This window comes from Spinacia oleracea, chromosome 5 (assembly GCF_020520425.1).
Source record: "Spinacia oleracea cultivar Varoflay chromosome 5, BTI_SOV_V1, whole genome shotgun sequence".
Lineage (NCBI taxonomy): Eukaryota > Viridiplantae > Streptophyta > Magnoliopsida > Caryophyllales > Amaranthaceae > Spinacia > Spinacia oleracea.
The window spans coordinates 124,032,830-124,052,789 of record NC_079491.1 but is presented as its reverse complement, the minus strand read 5'-3'; the positions used below and the strand labels follow the sequence as shown (position 1 = coordinate 124,052,789).

The following is a 19,960-nucleotide window of genomic DNA, read 5'->3' as shown; positions in this document are numbered from 1 at the left end:
CTCTCAAGCCTCATGTATACTAGCTACTACTTCAAAATTACCCACTTAAGAAAGAAGGTAATTAAAACCCAAAAATTATATAAAGCACGAGCTGCGAGTCACAATGCGGCTTCATTGCTCCATAATTTGCTATATATTTTTGGTTAACCTAAGTCAAAAGCCTAATTTTAAACAAAACTCAAGCATTAGACACTACTCCGAAAGGCGAGTAATGACTAATAGTTATAGAGTGGTATATCTAATTATTTATAATCAACTCATGGATGAAATAGAAAGCCGATAACGGAAGATATTAGAATACTGAAAGGTAAATGACTGCCCACTACAGAGGGTTTTACCAACATTGATGACACAGTCTTTGAAACGGGTAAGCTGGAAGATCATTGGGTTAATGGGGGAAGGCAGAGTTGAACCATCCACAATGGAGATGAATGTGAAAGATAGTACCGGGTGCTTGGTTAACCATAAGATCGAGAAACCAATTTTTCACGTAATATAAAGTACATTTATGGCTTAAATTGGCAACAATAAATAAATAAAATTGCCCATTAGTTTACCATGGTTAGATTAATGTCATTGTTGATAATAAATATAAACATGAGGCTACCGATGATAATGAGATATATTTTAGGCTACCATTAAGAAAGTGCAATTGTATAAGGCTACCATTGAGAATTTCCCAAAAAAAATCAAGGCACGAAATGAGGGTAGGGTGGGTACTCCACTATTGGGTGAATAGTAAATCAAGTTCAAAGCTTTATAAGTGTTAGGATTTATATTTATATATGACATTCTCTTTAATTTTTTCTTCGAAAGCAATATCACATTCAAATGTGCATTATGGGGAAAGTATGCTCAACAAATGGTTGCCTATAAACAAGAAGAAAGTAATAATGGACGCGTTATCGTTGTTATTCAATTTGCTCAAATCAAGGTTTTCAAAGGTAATAACTGTTGTAAAGGAGTGATGCATATTACAATGATGTCGTTTTATATTACAATAATGTATTTGATGTAGGTGAAGTTTTAATTTCAAATTCACTTTTTGCAACTAAAATACTGGTCAATGAAGACATACCCGAAATGAATGAGTTCAAGAAAAGGTATTATTCAGGACATACTCATATTTTACCATATATTTTATTGTCACTTTAATGATTTGGTTTTTTTTTTTAGTATTGCTGATGGAGATTGTCACTCATCAAGACTAACTCACTTGTCAAGTCAAAGTTCGCATTCTCTGATGAGTTTTTAGTATTGTCCGAACGTATACAATTGGATGAGATATGCAAACAAAATAAGGTAAAAAAAAATATCTTAGAACAAAATAAGGTTGCTAGTGATGCTTTGTTTGGATCTACTTATCCAAGCAGTTCACAGATATGTGGAAGACTCTCCAACTATATCTTAGAACATAGAAATTATTATTTTAATTTCCCACGCAACAACTCATGGTCTTCAATCCATGTTGCCATTTCAAAACACGATGCTCTATAGCTCGTCCTTGCCAATGGTTAACTCCAAAGGGATCTTTCTTGATCCTTTACCAGTGTTTATGCGTGTAGCATCAATATTTAGCATATCTTTATTTCCTTGAATCAAGAAGTAATCCTATGTACCTTTTCAAGTACCATAAGTTTTTCTTGATCTCAATCTAATTGGTCTTCACTTAGATCAATAGAGATTGGTATATGTTCGTCATGCCTAAAGTCATACGATACGTTTTTGGCGATCCTCATATTATATCATACATGATAAATTCTTTTGCAGAATAATTCCCAATTGAATTCTATTCATGTAACTTTAGCTCATTCAATTTCAGTAGATATTGAATCCAGCTAAATTCTTTGACATATAATATAGGTGAAGAATCTCATTAGATTCTTTGATGTTAACTTAGTAAATGCTTATACATAGTTCAAACATTCTTTTACTTAGATTTATTCACATGGATCGAATATCTCCAATGGAGTATTTCGTGTTTGATTTAGTAAATGCCATTTACTTAATCCAAAACAATAATATAAAATCTTTGTAAATAGATCTTAATACCCAGTATGTACTAAGTTCCGCCATGGTCCATCATTGATGAATAATCTCAAATCTAAGTATTTAGCATTTGAATGTTATTTCACAATAGAGAGATATGTGTGTGATACACATAGGACCAATTAAGTTTTATGTACTCCCACTAAACTTCTTATATATCTATAAGAATCATGTACATTTTATGAAACTAAAATACTTATTAGCTTCACTAAAATACATTTCTAATTCCCAATTGCTTGCTTAAATCTGTACTTAGATTTTATAAACTAGCTTTTCTTTTCAAGCATTTATTTGGATCCACAAATCCTATGACATACCATGTACATAGTTTCTTCCAACATTTGACTGAGGAAGATGTTTTGTCATCCAATTGCCATATGTACCAATATGCAATCATTGCTTGAATTATAGACTTAAGCATTACGATTTTGCATGAGGTTTCAACACAATCCACATCGTGAATTTGCTTGTAACCTTTAGCAACTAATCTACCTTTGTGTGTGAACACAATTTCATGTTTGATGGTTTTTATCCTTAAAATAAACTTTGCAACCAATAGGTGTGAAACTATTCTTGCAAATCAACAAAATTTCAATTTTGTCATCAAAACATTGAGTATGTTTTATGGCCTCTAACCATTTAAAACATTTGAGTCTATATATGGCCTCTAACCATTTTAGGGAATCTGGGTTTCGTCATAGCTTTCTTACAGGTCACAAACTCATTAATAGTTTGACTGCAAGTTGTAGGTTTCTTTACTATCTAATAGAAGAATTGCATAGCTTCAGTGACCTGAACTCCATGTTTCTTCACTATCTAATAGAAGAATCTCATAGTTTCAGTGACTTGAACTCTATGCCTACTTGGGTATAGAACATCAAACAATAGAATATCAATAGCCACTTGAAAGTCCTTTGAATATTCTGTTCTCCTTGAAGCACTTGTAAAGTCTTCTAAGAGATGTCTATTCTTTAAAAGCCACTTCTAAAGTCCTTAAAGAATACGTGTTCGGATTTTCTAAAGAACTTCGAAAAGCCTCCAGATTGTCCGTTTATGTTTGTTGTTCGCCTCGAAAACTTTCGAGGTCTATTTTCTCCCACTTGTCATTTTGGAAACGAATCTCCAAAAGGACATTATTTCGAGCAAACAAACATTATGTTCTCAAAAATTCGTGGTAGAAACAATACCCTTGTGTTTCATTTGAATAAATCACAATGAAACATATATCTATACTTGGGCCTTAGTTTGTTGAATAACAAACACTAAGCTCCCACTGAGTTTAGGAACTCTCTAGATGTATTTTACGAAAAGTTATTCTGAAATTACTTTTCAATAGCTTTGACGAATTTGGTTTAGTTTGGTGGTAGTTGAGCATTTTGTTTTAGAAATTATAGGAAAAGTCTTTATGATTCATCATTAATCGAATCAAGTACTAATTGACTTCGATTATTCCAACTAAGATATGCCATATCTTATGGACCTAGATTGTGAAATTACAACACACAATCATTGATGATCATATTTGGTCTCAAGTAATCATCAACATGATCTAACCTAGATCTTTATGATTTCTTGCCAAGTGGATTTTATACTTCTGAATCTTTGAACTAGCCAAACAGATTCAACTTATATCACATTTGAGTAAATAAACCTATATTCACTCAAATCCATGTGAAATAATAAAGTCATAAAACCTTTCTTTAGCTTTGAACTCTATCGTCTAGGCGCTCTAACAATAGTTCATATTCTTTGTTACTTTCAACAAGTAAGACTAGCTTGTCTTAAGTTGATCTAGAAATCAACCAACTTTCAAAAGTCCATTAAAATAGAGCATTGTGAATGTTAACTTGTTGATATGGTCTAAGCAACCATGCAAAGGATAAGTGGAACTCAAATCAAGGGGTTGATTTGAACCTAGTAAAATTTTTATTTAAAGAGTTGTTTGTTTTAATCAAGCATATTGACTCAACCCGTAAATGACCATTTCATTCAAATAAACAAACAAACAAGCATTGTTTTTGTTCTTCTGAATGTGAGTCTTTCTGTGTTTGAAGCAGAAATTTAGGTATGCTGATTATGGAACAAAATAGCCATTTAGTTCCAGCCTTGAAAGGACTTAAAACAAACTAGATGACCCTACAACTAATGTAGCATTGCCATGCTTCATTTCCCACTTGTAGGTCATTAGTGTAGCCTAGCTTCCATTGTTTGAGTTATTACCGAAGTAAGAACTTCAAGCGGTATATGATACCAAGGAAGTTTGATTGCTAGGTCACTGCTCTTAAACATTAACTTATAGGTAGAAACGGAATTATAAATTCCTTTTCACTTGTTCCTTGTTTTCCTATTTCTTGTGCCCTTTCTTATAGTCTTAAGAATTGAATTCTCTAGTGTTGACTTTTATACTTTGTTTAGACATGTCTAATGTCACTCCAACAGAGTTCTTACCATTTTATTTATGTTGAATATTCTGTTTCAACTAGATGATCTTACCAGAAGCTTCTAAAGTTCTCTAAGCATCGATCTATTCGAATGTCTAGGGACTAGACTCATTCGAGAATTAAATGGAAAAAGATTTTAGGTTGTTAACCATTGGTAAAGCTGAGCGTTTAAACTCAATGTTTTATGATCTCAAAACTACATTGTATTTTGAATTCACAAGCACCAATTGGTTTGCCATTCGATTTTGATATTCGAAAACAACCATCAAAGTCGTTATAAGAAACGTACATTTTAAATTGCTCATTTTCTCTCATTTCCGTGAATCGTTCTTGGATTCACTACCAATCGAGGAAATTTACTGTTACCTTTCTAAAAGGATTTACCGCAGTGCAAGATATTTAATTATAAACAATAATTAAAACATTCATTGAAGCATTCAAAGTCTAAACATTTATCATGAATAATAACTTGAAAATGAAAGCAATCATGCAATTTAAACAAGTCATTAGCATTTTATTCGAATTATGTGTTCCGGCAGGTGTGAATAAAATGATTCCAAGATCCTAAAATCATTGAAGAATTAAGCACAGTTTGTCGACTTAATTCTAAAACATCTTAGGTAAGCAAAAACCTTTTGCTAATAGTCTAGAAACTATTCTTGGTTGATAGGCACGTCTAAGAACTTATTAGGTAAACCTATCGATTTTGCCACGACATAAAAGGACTCCTTACTTATATCGTTGAGTTTCACCAAAACTAACATGTACTCACAATTATTTGTGTACCTTGCCCCTTTAGGACAATAAGTAACACCTCGCTGAGCGAAAACTATTACTAGATTGATGTAAAGGATATCCAAGCAAGTGTATATTTTGGCATGGCACCTTTTAACTCAATTTTTAAGTTTGGAACTTAAGGCTCTTACTATGTTGGTTAGATTTTAAGTGAACTAAAATCCTTAATCATGCAACATAATCAAGCCATGATCTCATGCATTTTAAGACATATTTAAAAGCAATAAATAACTTAAAACATGCATAAGATAAATGTGATCTAGTATGGCCCGACTTCATCTTGAAGCTTCAACTTCAAAGTCCGTCTTGAAAATCTCCGTGGGAGGAACCATTTTCTTCAAATAGGATAAGCTATAATTAAAACTAATTACAACTATTTGATGGTACGCATACCATATTTGAATTGAAAAACAACTTTGGTACTTTAGACCAATTACATTCAAATTAATGGTACGCAGACCATATTTTCTATCCTATTTGGGCCATACTAGTCACTTCATAACCTGCAAAACAGTACATATACAATATATACCATTCACCCATTCATTAACATGAATGGCTCACATAGCTGGTTAGTAAAACACATTATGCATCACATAAACATTTGCAGCAATTAATCAAGGGCACCAATAATCTACAAATTATTCAGTCCTTATTAATTCTAATCAAGTTGTTTTAACCTTAAGGATTTGTAGACCTAATCAAGAGTTTATGACTAAAAGTGGCTCCCACTTAAACCAATAAATTCATATGCTTTACTAATTTTAAACATAAAAAAGTATTTCTAGTCTAACCGGAAACATACAAATTTAATTAAAATTTAAAGCTCATATAAATTTATAATTGAATCCAAAAGTTTAATTTAATTTCAGTCGTATTTAAATTAATTCATGATTTTAATTTTAGTAAAATAATTAGAATAAATAAAATTTATTATAATTACAATATTCAAAATTAAAATCCAAGAAAATAATTTAAATTATCAATTTTAAAATTAATTAAAATTACGTAAACTGAAATTTTCAAATTAAAAATTTCAAAACGATCTAATCGCAACGCAACAATCCCACGCATCGCACGCCCATGGGCCACACGCACACAGCCATCGCTGGCCATGTGCGCGCAGCCCATGCGCTGCGTCGCATCGCTGCTGCTCACCATCGCAAGGCATCACGCGAGCTGGTGCTCGCTGCGCGCGCCAGCGCTCGACGCACGAGCATGCTGCCGCAGCCCATCGCTGGGCGCAGCGCTCGTCGCACGTCGCAACAAGCAAGCTGCTTGCCATCGCTGGGCGCAGCGCTCGTCGCACGTCGCAACAAGCACGCTGCACGCCATCGCTGGGCGCAGCGCTTGTCGCACGCACAATAGCGCTCGCTGCGCGCGAGCGATCGATGCTGGGGCGTAGCACTCGTGGCACGCGAGCTTGCGCTCGCTGCGCGCGAGGCTCCGCACGCTTGCGCGAGGCAGTGCACGTTGTGGCGCAGCTCGCTTGCTGCCCACACGCGACTGCTCGTGCCTTGCTCTCGCCCTCGCCCATTCGCCCATCGCACACAGCCCACGACACAAGGCAGGGCTGCTGCCTTGTGCTCGTGCACCATGGCCTTGCTCATTGCATTCGTACCGCATGGGCGACGAGCTCCCTTGCTCGTCGTCACATGCCCGCACTATACAACACCCCTTAAGGGTAACACGTAGCGTCCATTGCTTTGTGCGTGCAAGTTATATGAGCGAATCGCATAAACTTTAAAATTTATATTCAAAATTAATGACAAATTAATAAATAATATTAATTTCATAATTTTAGGGCGAAAAATCGAAAATTTATTATTCAATTGATTTCCGATTAACATGGATTCAAGTCTAGGTCATAAAAATTTAAAATTTAACATATATTTACAATTTTTATGGTGGTTTTTAATCATAGGTATCTAATTAAATTATAACTAATTATGAAAATCAAATTAATTCTAAATTATTCCAATTTTCAAAAAATTAATCATAATTACAAATTAGATTGCATAATTAACAAGGCTAGGCATTCAAACTTGTTAAACATATACAGTAGGTTAATCAAAAATTCAAGATTTATCAACAAGAATCGCAAATATTTAATTTAACATCTTAAATTTACGAAATTTTACATTCGAAAAACTAAAACCTCCGAAAAGTCATAGTTAGGCTTTGAATTTGAGAATTCTGGGTTCGGCCGAAAAATATTAATTTTGTCAAAATTTTAGAATGTCTTTTACATGCGGAATTGACATAAAAATCACTCGATTTGGATGAGTAACGAAGAAACTGCCGAAAAACTGCGTACGTATAATTAAATAAACGCAATTTGCAATTAATTAACAATTACGAAAATTAATCACCCCTTTTAATTCTTGCAAATTTGTAATATTTAACCATGTTCATGCAATTTAGATTATGAAAATAATAAGAGGCTCGTGATACCACTGTTAGGTTATGATACATATGACAATTCATAAATCATGCGGAAAAACCATAAAGCCAGGAAAGCATATTATTTACACATAATCATTTAGCATAGTTTAGATGCATACACTTTGTTGCGTGCCTTCCCTAGCTGCGCCCGAACCGAACAAGAACAAGTCTTTAGGACTCCAAGTGTCGTCCCTCCGTAGATAGTCCACAGCACGTCCGGATCCGCCTTAAGCTTGACCAACTAGGATCGCCCTTAAGGTACTTAGAATTTTCGGCACATATAGGCAATTGTATGACTGAATTTTTGCTCTCAAAAATCACTTTGAATACTTGAATACTCGATATAAATTGTGAGCATTGATCACCTATTTATAGGGCATGGGTATCGGATATTAGAATCCTACTAGGAAACGATTTAGTGAATCTGAATTAATCTAAAATTCAATCACTTAATTTATCTAGTAGACTTAGGAACTCAATCTTATACGAATCCTGACCGATCAAGGTTTCGTACGCAAGCACAAACACACACGCAGGCGCAGCAACCCACGAGGGGCGCCATGCGCGCGCGCGCGCTGAGCCCAGGCCCAGCAAGTGCTCGCAGCCCACGAGGGGCGCGCGCCTGCTGGCCTTGCTCTCGCGTTTTGGGCTTTGCTTGCTTTGGTCGCGCGTGGGCTTTGCTAGGCGTTGGGCCTAGCTTCGTGCTAGGCCTTGCGTCTAGCAAGCTCGTCCGATGTTTATTCGTACGATACGCTTCCGATTAAATTCCCGGTTCCGGAATTCATTTCCGATACGAACAATATTTAATATTTCCGATTCCGGAATCAATTTCCGTTTCGAACAAATATTTAATATTTCCGCTTCCGGAATTATTTTCTGATTCCGATAATATTTCCGATTCTGACAATATTTCCGTTTCCGGCAATATTTCCGATTCCGGCAATATTTCCATTTCCGATAATATTTTCCGATACGTACCATGTTTCCTTTCCGGCAACATCTACGACTTGGATAATATTTATATTTCCGATACGATCCATATTTCCGTTTCCGGCAATATCATCGTTTCCGGAGTATTCATTTCTTGCCTGTGACGATCTCAGCTCCCACTGAAACCAAGATCCGTCGATTCCGAATATCCATAGATGGAGTATTTAATGCCATTAAATACTTGATCCGTTTACGTACTATTTGTGTGACCCTACGGGTTCAGCCAAGAGTAAGCTGTGGATTAATATAATTAATTCCACTTGAACTGAAGCGGCCTCTAGTCAGGCATTCAGCTCACTTGATCTCACTGAATTATTAACTTGTTAATTAATACTGAACCGCACTTATTAGACTTAACATTGAATGCATACTTGGACCAAGGGCATTATTTCCTTCAGATTCGATATATGATTAAATTCCTAATCCTCAAAGGATAAATTAATTAAATAAGAGTTCTACTAGGATTCTAATTTAATTAATTCGTATCCTAGTAGGATTCCAATTCTCTTTCCATACCCCTATAAATATGTGGCTTGGGTTCACAATTTATAACGAGTTTGGAAGTATTCAAAGTGATTTTTGAGAGCAAAAATTCAGTCACATTCTTGCCCATAATTGCCGAAAATTGTAGCACCTTAAGGGCAATTCTAGTTGGTCAATCTTAAGGCGGATCCGGACGTGCTGTGGACTATCTACGGAGGGACGACACTTGGAGTCCGAAAGACTTGTTCTTGTTCGGTTCGGGCGCAGCTAGGGAGGGCACGCTACAAAGTGTATGCACCTAAATTATGCTATATGATTATGTGTAAATAATATGTTTCCTGGCTTTATGGTTTTTCCGCATGATTTATGTTTTGTCATATGTATCATAACCTAACAGTGGTATCACGAGCCTCTTATTATTTTCATAATCTGAATTTCATAAACATGGTTAAATGTTACAAATTTGCAAAGAATTAAAAGGGGTGATTAATTTTCGTAATTGTTAATTAATTGCAAATTGCGTTTATTTAATTATATGTATGCAGTTTTTCGGCAGTTTCTTCGTTACTCATCCAAATCGAGTGAATTTTGTGTCAATTCCGCATGTAAAAGGCATTCTAAAATTTTGACAAAAAATATATTTTTCGGCCGAACCCAGAATTCTCAAATTCGAAATCTAACTATGACTTTTCGGAGGTTTTAGTTTTTCGAACGCAAAAGTTTGTAAATTTAAGATGTTAAATTAAGTATTTGCGATTCTTGTTGATAAATCTTGAGTTTTTGATTGACCTACTGTATATGTTTAACAATTATGAATGCCTAGACTTGTTAATTATACAACCTAATTTGTAATTATGATTAATTTGTTGAAATTCGAATAATTTAGAATTGATTTGATTTTCATGATTGATTAATAATTTAATTAGGTATCAATGATTAAAATCCACCATAAAAATTGTTAATTTGTGTTAAATTTTTAATTTTTATGACCTAGATTTGAATCCATGTTAATCGGAAATTAATTGATTAATAAATTTTCGATTTTTCGCCCTAAAATTATGAAATTAATATGTTTTATTAATTTGTCATTAATTTTCAATTAAAAATTTTAAATTTTTATGAAAACGCTCATTAATGTTGCACGCACAAAGCAATGGAAGCTACGTGTTACCCTTAAGGGGTGTTGTATAGTGCGGGCACGCGACGACGAGCAAGGGAGCTCGTCGCCCGTGCGGTACGAATGCAGCGAGCAACCTAGCGCATGGCGCGCGCACGAGGCAAGGGAGCCTGTGCGTGTGTGCTGTGTGCTGTGTGCTGTGGCGATGGGCGAAGGGCAAAGGCGTGGCACGAGGAGAGGCGCGCGCGCGCGAGGGCGAGAGCTGGTTGCCCAGCGATCGCTGCTCCGCGCACCAACACGCGTGGCCTCGAGGGCTTGCTTGCGCGCAAGCGAGCGAGCGCTCCCATCGTAGCTGCTGCGATGCATGCGGGCAAGCAGGCTGCGCGCAAGCGTGGCTTGGCTTGCTGCGTTTGCGCGTGGCTGCTGCTGCGATGAGCCATGGGCCAGCGATAGGTCGTGCACACGACGGGGCTTGGGCGCAAGCCCTAGTGCTCATCATGTTACGATTGTCGAGTTTTAAATTTTAATTCGAGATTTTCAGTTCATATAATTTTAATTAATTTTAAAATTAATAATTTAAATTGTTTTCTTGGATCTTAATTTTGAATATTATAATTATTATAAATTTTAATTTATTCTAATTATTTTACTAAAATTAAAAACCTTGAATTAATTTAAGTTCGACTGAAAATAAATTAAATAAGTGGATTCAATTATAAATTTATATGAGCTTTAAATTTTAATTAAATTTGTATGTTTCCGGTTAGACTAGAAATACATTTTTATGTTTAAAATGAGTAAAGTATATGAATTTATTGGTTTAAGTGGGAGCATTTTTAGTCATAAACTCTTGATTAGGTCTACAAATCCTTTAAGGTTAAACAACTTGATTAGAATTAATAAGGACTGAATAATTGGTAGATTATTGGTGCCCTTAATTAATTGCTGCAAATATTTATGTGATGCATAACGTGTTTTACTAACCAGCTATGTGGGCCATTCATGATAATGAATGGGTGAATGGTATATATTGTATATGTACTATTTTGCAGGTTATGAAGTGACTAATATATATATATATATATATATATATATATATATATATATATATATATATATATATATATATATATATATATATATATATATATATATATATATATATATATATATATATATAATATTTATTTCAGATTAATTAAAATAAAAATAGATAAATAAAAATCCGATAAAAGATAAATAAACACTTAGTAAATTTACAAGGAGTGTACAATAAATATTGTACACCGGAGTAAAAGTTAAGCTAATATAGGTAAAAGTTAATCAACTGATATAGGCTTTGCAGGTTTTATTAAACAATTAGGCCAATGCAGGTTATTATTTCGGATAATTAATTATGAAATATTAAATTAAAACTCGCGGCCCATGCCCAAGCAAATAAAATATTAAATTAAATATCCCGTTAGCCCAAATTAATGCAAATATACGAAGCCCAACGAAATAAACAATTTTCAACGAAAAAAGTTCGATTACGTAGTCGGGCTAGGCTTGCGCCCAGCCCCATGCCTTGCGTGAGGCCCAAGAGTACCTGCATTATATCCCTTTCCCAGCACACACACACGACGCATAACACTCACCTAATTAATGACAAGGTGAGTGTTTATGGTGGATTTTAATCATTGGTACCTAATTAATACAAATAATTAAGAATACTATTTTTAATCTTGTTCTTGTTTTTGTCACACTTTTGTAGTTTAATCCAATCGATGATAAGATGAGGTTCATATAATTAATTTGTAGTGTGTGATTAACAGTTTAAGAAATAAGTCATCATGACCAGTTCTGATCTGGACATGAGTTGTTAGCTTCTTGGACAATACAAGTATTATTTGGTATTTGTAAGTAATTTGTAACGTGTTTGCTTACATCCTTTGACGCTCAATGTTTTTAGCGTGCTTACATTTATTTGTACTAGGATTCGGATCGCGCGCTATCGCGCACGAATGCCTACCAAAATAAGCGATGATTTTTTATTTGCAAAATCAAACACAATAGAGAACAAAAAAAAAAGCAAGAAAAATAAACAAGGATAGCTCAAGTCCCATTACATTTGGTATCAAAACTTTTCGTTTTCAATTTCAATCACTTTTGATCATTTTGCTTCATTACAATCACTAATCCTTATTGCCAAACATAGGAACATCAATAATTTCTGGTAGAGATGATAGAAAAATCAGGTTAGATCGGGTTTTAACACAAAAATCATGCACAAACTCATAAATTTGGTACGGGCTGAGCCACAACGTGTTTTTTTAGACCGGCTCGAGTTTTGACTAAAAGTGCATATTTTAGGCTACCCAAACCCACACTCACAGGTCAACGGGTTGCGCTATTGTTGATCAGGTTTAATTTCTTGTTAATATCTACTCTCAATCCCATTTTCACTGAATTCGTCTAAAAATTTCAAGAATCGCAGTTAATTGCAGACTTGTAGTAGAGTTCATCATCATAGGGAAGTTTGAGCCTTAGTTATGTTGTATTTTTTGTTCAATAGGCTAGTCGACAAGAGAAAATGAGACAGTGTAGTCGACCTAGCCAATCAAATCAAGCTAACATATCCATAGACCAACTCTAATTTGTATTATATGTCAACCTCACTAATGAGCTACAAAATAAATGCAGTTAGAAGCAACAATATACTCTCAAAGCTTATTTGCAACCTTGATCAGTTGGTTAAAAACAAGTTTTTACATCTTTAGCCAATCCAGACGTAATCGAGATTGACAAACATGGCAAGTGCCTTGATCACATCTTTTTTAGACCATCACAACTTCCAAAGGGAAAGGAGGCCTTCTACTTATACATCTCTTGGAATTGAGGCTAGGCACTGGTGGTAGTCTGGCATCACAGGCCCTCCTTCAGCATCCACGGGTTGGATCAGTCTGTTGCCGAAGCTTATTTAATTTGATAGTCGAGCTCTTCTAGGCTCATTTTCTGCCTTTCATCTATGGCCGTAATTGGTGCATTAGATATCTCATACTCTCCCTTATATGCAACTTGTACCCATCAACCTGATTTCCAAACAGTTCGCCTCACATTTTGTTACCCTGAGGAAAACAATCCTTGAATATTAGAACAAAATCATAGAACAGTTAGGATACAAGGTACAAGTACATGTTGCAGTAACTTAAAGAGTTAACCATAACTCCAGCTTGCCATCTACCCTGCAAAGAAACCAGTTTTCAACTTTTCATCACAGGAAGAGGATAGAAAACAATCTGGCTTAGGAGCGAGTTATCACACTCGGGCTTAGGAGCTCAATACATCTCTGTTTAATATGCAAAGAATAACACAAGACGACTTTGTAATAAACAGGTTATAAACCTGGAAACCATGAAAAAATACTTGTTATAATAATTTGTACACAGATCGCAACCGGTAATATCTGAAAACAAAGTTTCTTGTTTGAAATTATAAATATTTCTTAGAAACCACACTTAGTTTGGTAAGGCCTTTATTAACAAAGGTTGTTTGGTTCAGGAATTTCTGTTAGGTGATAAACTGTTAACACTGATTTAGGGAGTATATGGGGAGACTTGTGTATTTATCAAACTAAAAGGTGTTTTCTGCTTGCAACCCTTTAACCTATATATTTAATTTAGGGAATAAAAGGCCCTGATCAACTCAAACACTTAATTCGATTTCATATAACAGTCTACAGCCAAGTTAATGTTACTTTTAGTTATACAATTTCTAAGAAAAACAAAAACTGGATGGGAATTGGCGACCACAACCATCAATTTCAAGAAACACTCGATTCGTCGCATATCCTTTTAAGTGGGAGAGATGATATGTAATATATATTTGTTGTTATGTATTTAGAGCATGCTTTCATTTGTAGGACTAAAATGCATGAACTGTGTGAAAAATATGATGCAAAACCAAAGTTAGACTTTCAACATTTAAGTCTTGACTTTTATATAGGTATACCTTATCATCTTCGAGAAGTAATGACTGATACAACACTCCCTTATCCGGAGACACTTTAGCTCGCCCTTTTTCTATAACTTTAACCTTCACTTTGTAGCCGTTGTTGTTAGCATTCAACTCATCGAGGTAAACACGTTCAGATTCCATCTTTCACACCTTCACAAAGCCAAATGCAAAAGATACCAGGAAATCATTCACAAAGAACTACTAATTGTGACTGTGTAACAACATAACATGTGTTTACAGTTTAAAAGGAGATCAACTTAATTCTGAACTATGACTAAATTTTAAGAGAAGCTATCAATCAAACGGGGGTGTATACTTTTTATTCTTATATTTCCAACATCATCTATCAACTATTAAAGCTCTTTGGCTGGTAGAAAAATTTCATGTTGGTATTTCCTGGTAGAAAAAGTTAGGCTGAATTATATGAGTAACGTAGCGCACGGTATTTCCTGGTATAAAAATTTAAGCTGAATTATATAAGTCACTATTATAGTATAAACATACTTGATGATCTGAGCATCCATTATGTTGTTTGATTCAAGAAATAATTATCTATACTTATCTTTTGTAGGTTATTGACATGAGTATTGAACTTGTGTTAATGCCTATGTAAAGCAAAATGATTGGATCGCACGATCCCAAAAAATAGCAAATTTTGATTCGTAAAAGTGAGTTAAATTATATACTCCTTTTTTTTTACTTGAATCACTTTGACTTTGTCACTATTCATATACTAAGTTTGACTTGAACTTTTTTTTTTACCATTGTTAGAATAGTCACAATACATATTTTAGTAATATCAACTTTCTATAACTTTTAAAAATGGAAAATTAGAGATGTTTAATCGTCAAATGATACATTTGCAAATGTGACGATAAGTGATGCAAGTAAAAAAATGTGGAGGGAGTAGCAAAATTGACTGTTGGAGTGGGGTATGTAGACTATGGACATAAATTAGGAGGGGCATTATGGTACTTTTATCGTAATAAACTTATCAAAAAGGAAAAAATGCAACTATTTTGGCATTTCTATAAAAGGAATACAGTGCAACTATTTAGGACCGGAGGAAGTATCAAAATACCTTGTAAACAACTACAAGGAGATTACCAAATAAATCATTGTGACTTAATGCTAACCTATCACAGTATCAGACATACCTAATACCGAAACGCCGTCTTTTTACAAGCTATAAATCTAACAAAGCTACATTTATAGATAAATCCCTTCTTAACAATATAAACTTGCTTTACTTAATCGAATTAAGAGTTAGCAAAGAACTAACAATTTTACCTTGTGAATCTTCTCAATCTCGATACATCATTCTTTATCTTCTTTCCAACGGAAGCTTCAGTTCTGTTCTCGCTTGTCAGAAGCTCTTTTCCTGCAGACAGACACATGGAGCTGTTGTAAAAATATGCATTTAGGTAACCATAATATTTTTTTCATCCCTAAAGCAAACTCACATAATTCACATACATCCAGATGTCGAGTAAGTATTTTTTCACAAAGATGCATACTTGTATTAGCTAAATAAACCAGTATCAATAGTCTCCTTATTCAGGTGTCAAATAATTAGCTCTTAGATACTATAACAACATTTTTTTATAGTACAGGACCATAAAGAGAATCAGTGATCGAAATCACATGTCACAGTCTCACAAATACGAACCTAGAAGCAATTAAAGGCAATCAAGCAACCAAAGCAGCAAAAATACCAATGCATATAAAATCTGGTTGAAGGAACCAAGTGCACCTAAATTTTAGTTAGAGAGATCTGCAAATCAGGACATGTTTAGTCTCCGTGACCCGACAGATTCAAAATAGACAGACAGAAAACATATACGAAGTATGATATTACCTCAGAAATGTATAATTGAACTAAGGCAGATGATAAGTCAATTCCAACATCTGTCCTACATGGTGAGAATAGGAAGAACGGGATCTAGCTTAAGCCCCTGAAATTACTAAAAATCTACCTGGTATGATCAAGACTTCGGTGTCTATTCTGTCAATCTGAAAAGGCTTTAACATGACAAATATCTAACTTATGCAGATGTGTCCTGCTTAAACAAACTCATCGACATTTCTCTAGATTTTCCTAAAATTCTAAAGATGAACTCTTCCATGTTTAAGGCTTTCATCCAAAAACAAAGGAAGGCAAATATGTGTACATCAATTTCACGTCAGGAAATGAGCTACAAACCGTGATATAGAAAAAGGAAGAGTGATGTTGCAACGGAACCAAGGAAATATTGAACTGGAAATTTCACCACGCTCAAGTGGTGCAAAAAGAAGAGGGTACACAAGATTTCAGCAGCATTGTTAATCAATTACGAAAAGCAGAGGAAGCTTAGAAGGGTAGAACTTCTTCGCAACACATTACCTTCAGCATGCACTCAGTATTATCATGCACATATAGTATGAAGCCCACGAGGTGGGGAATGACGAAACAAAATGGTATAGCATTAGAAAAATATTGAATTTCAACATAGACAAGGCATGGGGAGTGCTACAGCTCTTTTATCAGGGAAAAAAAAATATACTTGGTCCTACATTGTTGGGCAGCTGGTTGGCGACTTGGCGTGCAAAACTTAGTGAGTGTTCCATAGAGAATGTTGACTTGATTGAAGTAGTCAACCGATGTAAGATAGATAAATGGATTGATCTGAATAAAGAGACTGACCTTAGGCATATCACATACTTAGAGGCATCACAATTAAATGCTCATCAAACTTAAAAATTGAAACTAAATAATAGATGGAGAAAGATAAAAGTGACATATAGTAAGTAGAACTGCAGAATAAGTAAGGTAAAACGTGATCGCCTTTATAGTTATATTAGCAGGAAGCTTTCAGCCAAAAATAAAATATCAGCAGGCAGTTCCCCAAGTTTGCATTCAATAATTAAGGATCAAAGCCATAAATGGAAAATATCCAAATTAAAGCAAACAACTCCATGGCAGTAGCAATCTCATTTCCTATTCTAACCATCTGTTGTAATGATCCTTCAACTATTTTTTTTAAGCAATATAAATATGATTGGGCAGCTACAATATAATTAATATATTGGCAATTAGTGGCCAGTGAATCAACGACAGAGAAACTCTCGTAAAGTAAGTTTTCTAACACTTAACTACTCACAAGCTACTTCAAATATTAAAAAGAAACTGGCTTGCAAACCTCATTTTACAACTGCTGCAGTTTCGATACGGTTCAACCCAACATAACAGAAACAACAAAAACAATCCAGTGCAACGAGGCTCCAGCCCGAGCTCTAACTATAGAGGGGGTATCCCAAAGACCCTCAACACACCTCAAGCCTCAATTCAACCCATTTTACAATCAGGAAAATAGAGCTAGCAACAGAAATCATCAAAGAAGCGCCAATTTCCTTTAAAAAAGCCATGACTAAGCACACTCTAGTAACGTTTCCCTATCAGTAAATCTAACCTCCCTCCCTTCCAAAACTATGGCAACAGAATGATGAATATCGATGATGTATATTTCATTACTCCACCCACTTTCTCATATTCCCAATACAAGCATAACCCCTTACTGCGAAATTTTAACAATACGAAAAGAGGAAAGGGAAAAGGGCATTGCAAATTTGCAATCATTGATGTAAAACATAAGACCAAGGACTCACATTCATTTTATCAAAGTACAAACACAAACTTGACCAAAATTATCTATTCAACTATTAAAATCAAAGGTCTCTTCAATTTCTGAAGGGTAATTGTATCCAACAACAACTACAATTTGTATTCAAATCATTCCAGATGGTAATTAGTGGATTTGGAGAATCTCACAGCTTATTCTACACAAACAGTGAGGATAAACTATAGATTAGGTCAAACGATATTATATCTTAAAGCTAAGAAGTAAGCAGCAGCTCAAATCTTGAAAAGAACAATTGCCCTTGGAAATGCTGAAAGATATGGTTTACAAACAATAGGGTTTAACTGGAAAGAAGGGAACAAATTCACAAGAACAATTACTCTCAATACAACACCATACCCATTACTAAATCAAACCAACAATCGCAGAAAACGAAAAAAGGGAACAAATTCAAAGGAAAGAACAAGATGTAACAATTCTAAAAAACGCAAATTTGGGCAATTAAGAGAGAATGATTGCAAACCTTTAATCGAACTCGACTCCATCTCTAACATGACCAGAAAGAGAGTGTGACGTAAAGGAGGAGAGAGAAAATGAAATAGAGAGGAGAATGAATGGGTGAAGCAGCAGAGGTGGTGATGGTGGAGTTTAACCGAAAATGGCCGATATCATCAAGGGAGAAGGAGACAAACCAGAGAATGAGAGAAGGGAGGCGGAGGAGAGAGAAGGGGGCTAATTGACTCAGCTAAGGAGTGAGAAGGGAGAATATTAGGTTGGAACAAAGGGAGGTGAATGAGAGGGCAAAAGAGTCACCACACTATTCTTAAGAAAAATCTGATTTTTTTGATGAAGGATTGTAGGGTTATTATGGGCATATATTAAAAGAGAGAATGGTCATGTTTTGGCTTTTTAAAGGGTAGGGATTTGGACAATTTATTTGGTACTAATTCTACTATTTTCCTTTAATTAATCAAAGTTTTTTAACGCAGAAACGAAGAGTAATATTATTAACTAATTGTCATCGAGGCTTTACAAAAGATAGTTGGGCAAAACATCAAAAACTTGCATCCCGACTGAAACATTACGCTAGCACCCACCCCCCCCCCCCATAATCAAAGTGATTTCAAAGTGATTTCATTATATTATGCCTACACATAGCCCCATAGCCCATAGGCTTAGGATAACTAATGTGCAATTTATTTATTTATTACTCAGCTCTCTTCGTCCCTTTTTATTATTTATGTTTCCGTTTCTAGTATCCTATTTTAATCTTTACACTTTGTATATTTCCTTTTATATATAACATAAACGGAAATTTCATGAAATGCCCTCGAATTTTGCCATAATTCACCAAACGCCCATCAAGTTTCAATAATTCATAAAATACCCCTCACAATTCGTACAAATACCCAACATACCCTTACTAATAACGGGCCGTTAGTCCGCCGTTAGCCAAGTTTCCAATTCACCCAAATGCCCCTATTCTGAAACTTATTTCACCAAATGCCCCTATTAGGAAACTTATTTCACCAAATTCTCCAAATTTAAATATAGCTATTCTGATGTTCAGACGGCTAGTTTTTGTGTTTCAAAAGTGGTTCTTGGTCATGGTTGGCTATAAAAACCCCTTTGCTGAATGGTTCTTGTATTTTAGATGTTATTTTACTTTACTTTGCTAATTTCATAAGATTTGTGTCATGAGTTTTCTTTCAAAATCATCTTCCACACCCAATCATTCCACATATATTAGGGTACCTAACAAATTTTGTTATTGTGGTAGGAATGGAGGTTGAAGTGGTGTTCCACAAGCTCTTCTGGATAGCTGCTAATGCTTTTTGGGGTAGTTTTTTGCACATCTGTTTTGATCTTGCACATATTCGTTGAGTAAAAAATAACATTAAATGTAGTTGGTGCAAAGATGTTTTGTAAGTGAAGCTAAAAACAGAAATGCTTCCCACTTTGGTATTTTGTGCAGATTATGCAACATCAATTATTTATGAAATGTGAATTTGTTTCTCATTACTTGT

The 19,960-nt window shown here is 34.8% G+C and overlaps 1 long non-coding RNA gene across 1 annotated transcript; it reads right to left on the bottom strand.

Annotated features, from left to right (window-relative positions):
• Positions 1-12,937: 12,937 nt before the first annotated feature.
• Positions 12,938-18,722, bottom strand: LOC110775650 (uncharacterized). The gene is made up of 4 exons (XR_002529839.2): positions 18,457-18,722; positions 15,607-15,697; positions 14,311-14,466; positions 12,938-13,427 (listed from the first exon to the last, which is right to left on the bottom strand). It is a non-coding gene; the product is annotated as an uncharacterized lncRNA (long non-coding RNA).
• Between the last annotated feature and the right edge of the window lie 1,238 nt (positions 18,723-19,960).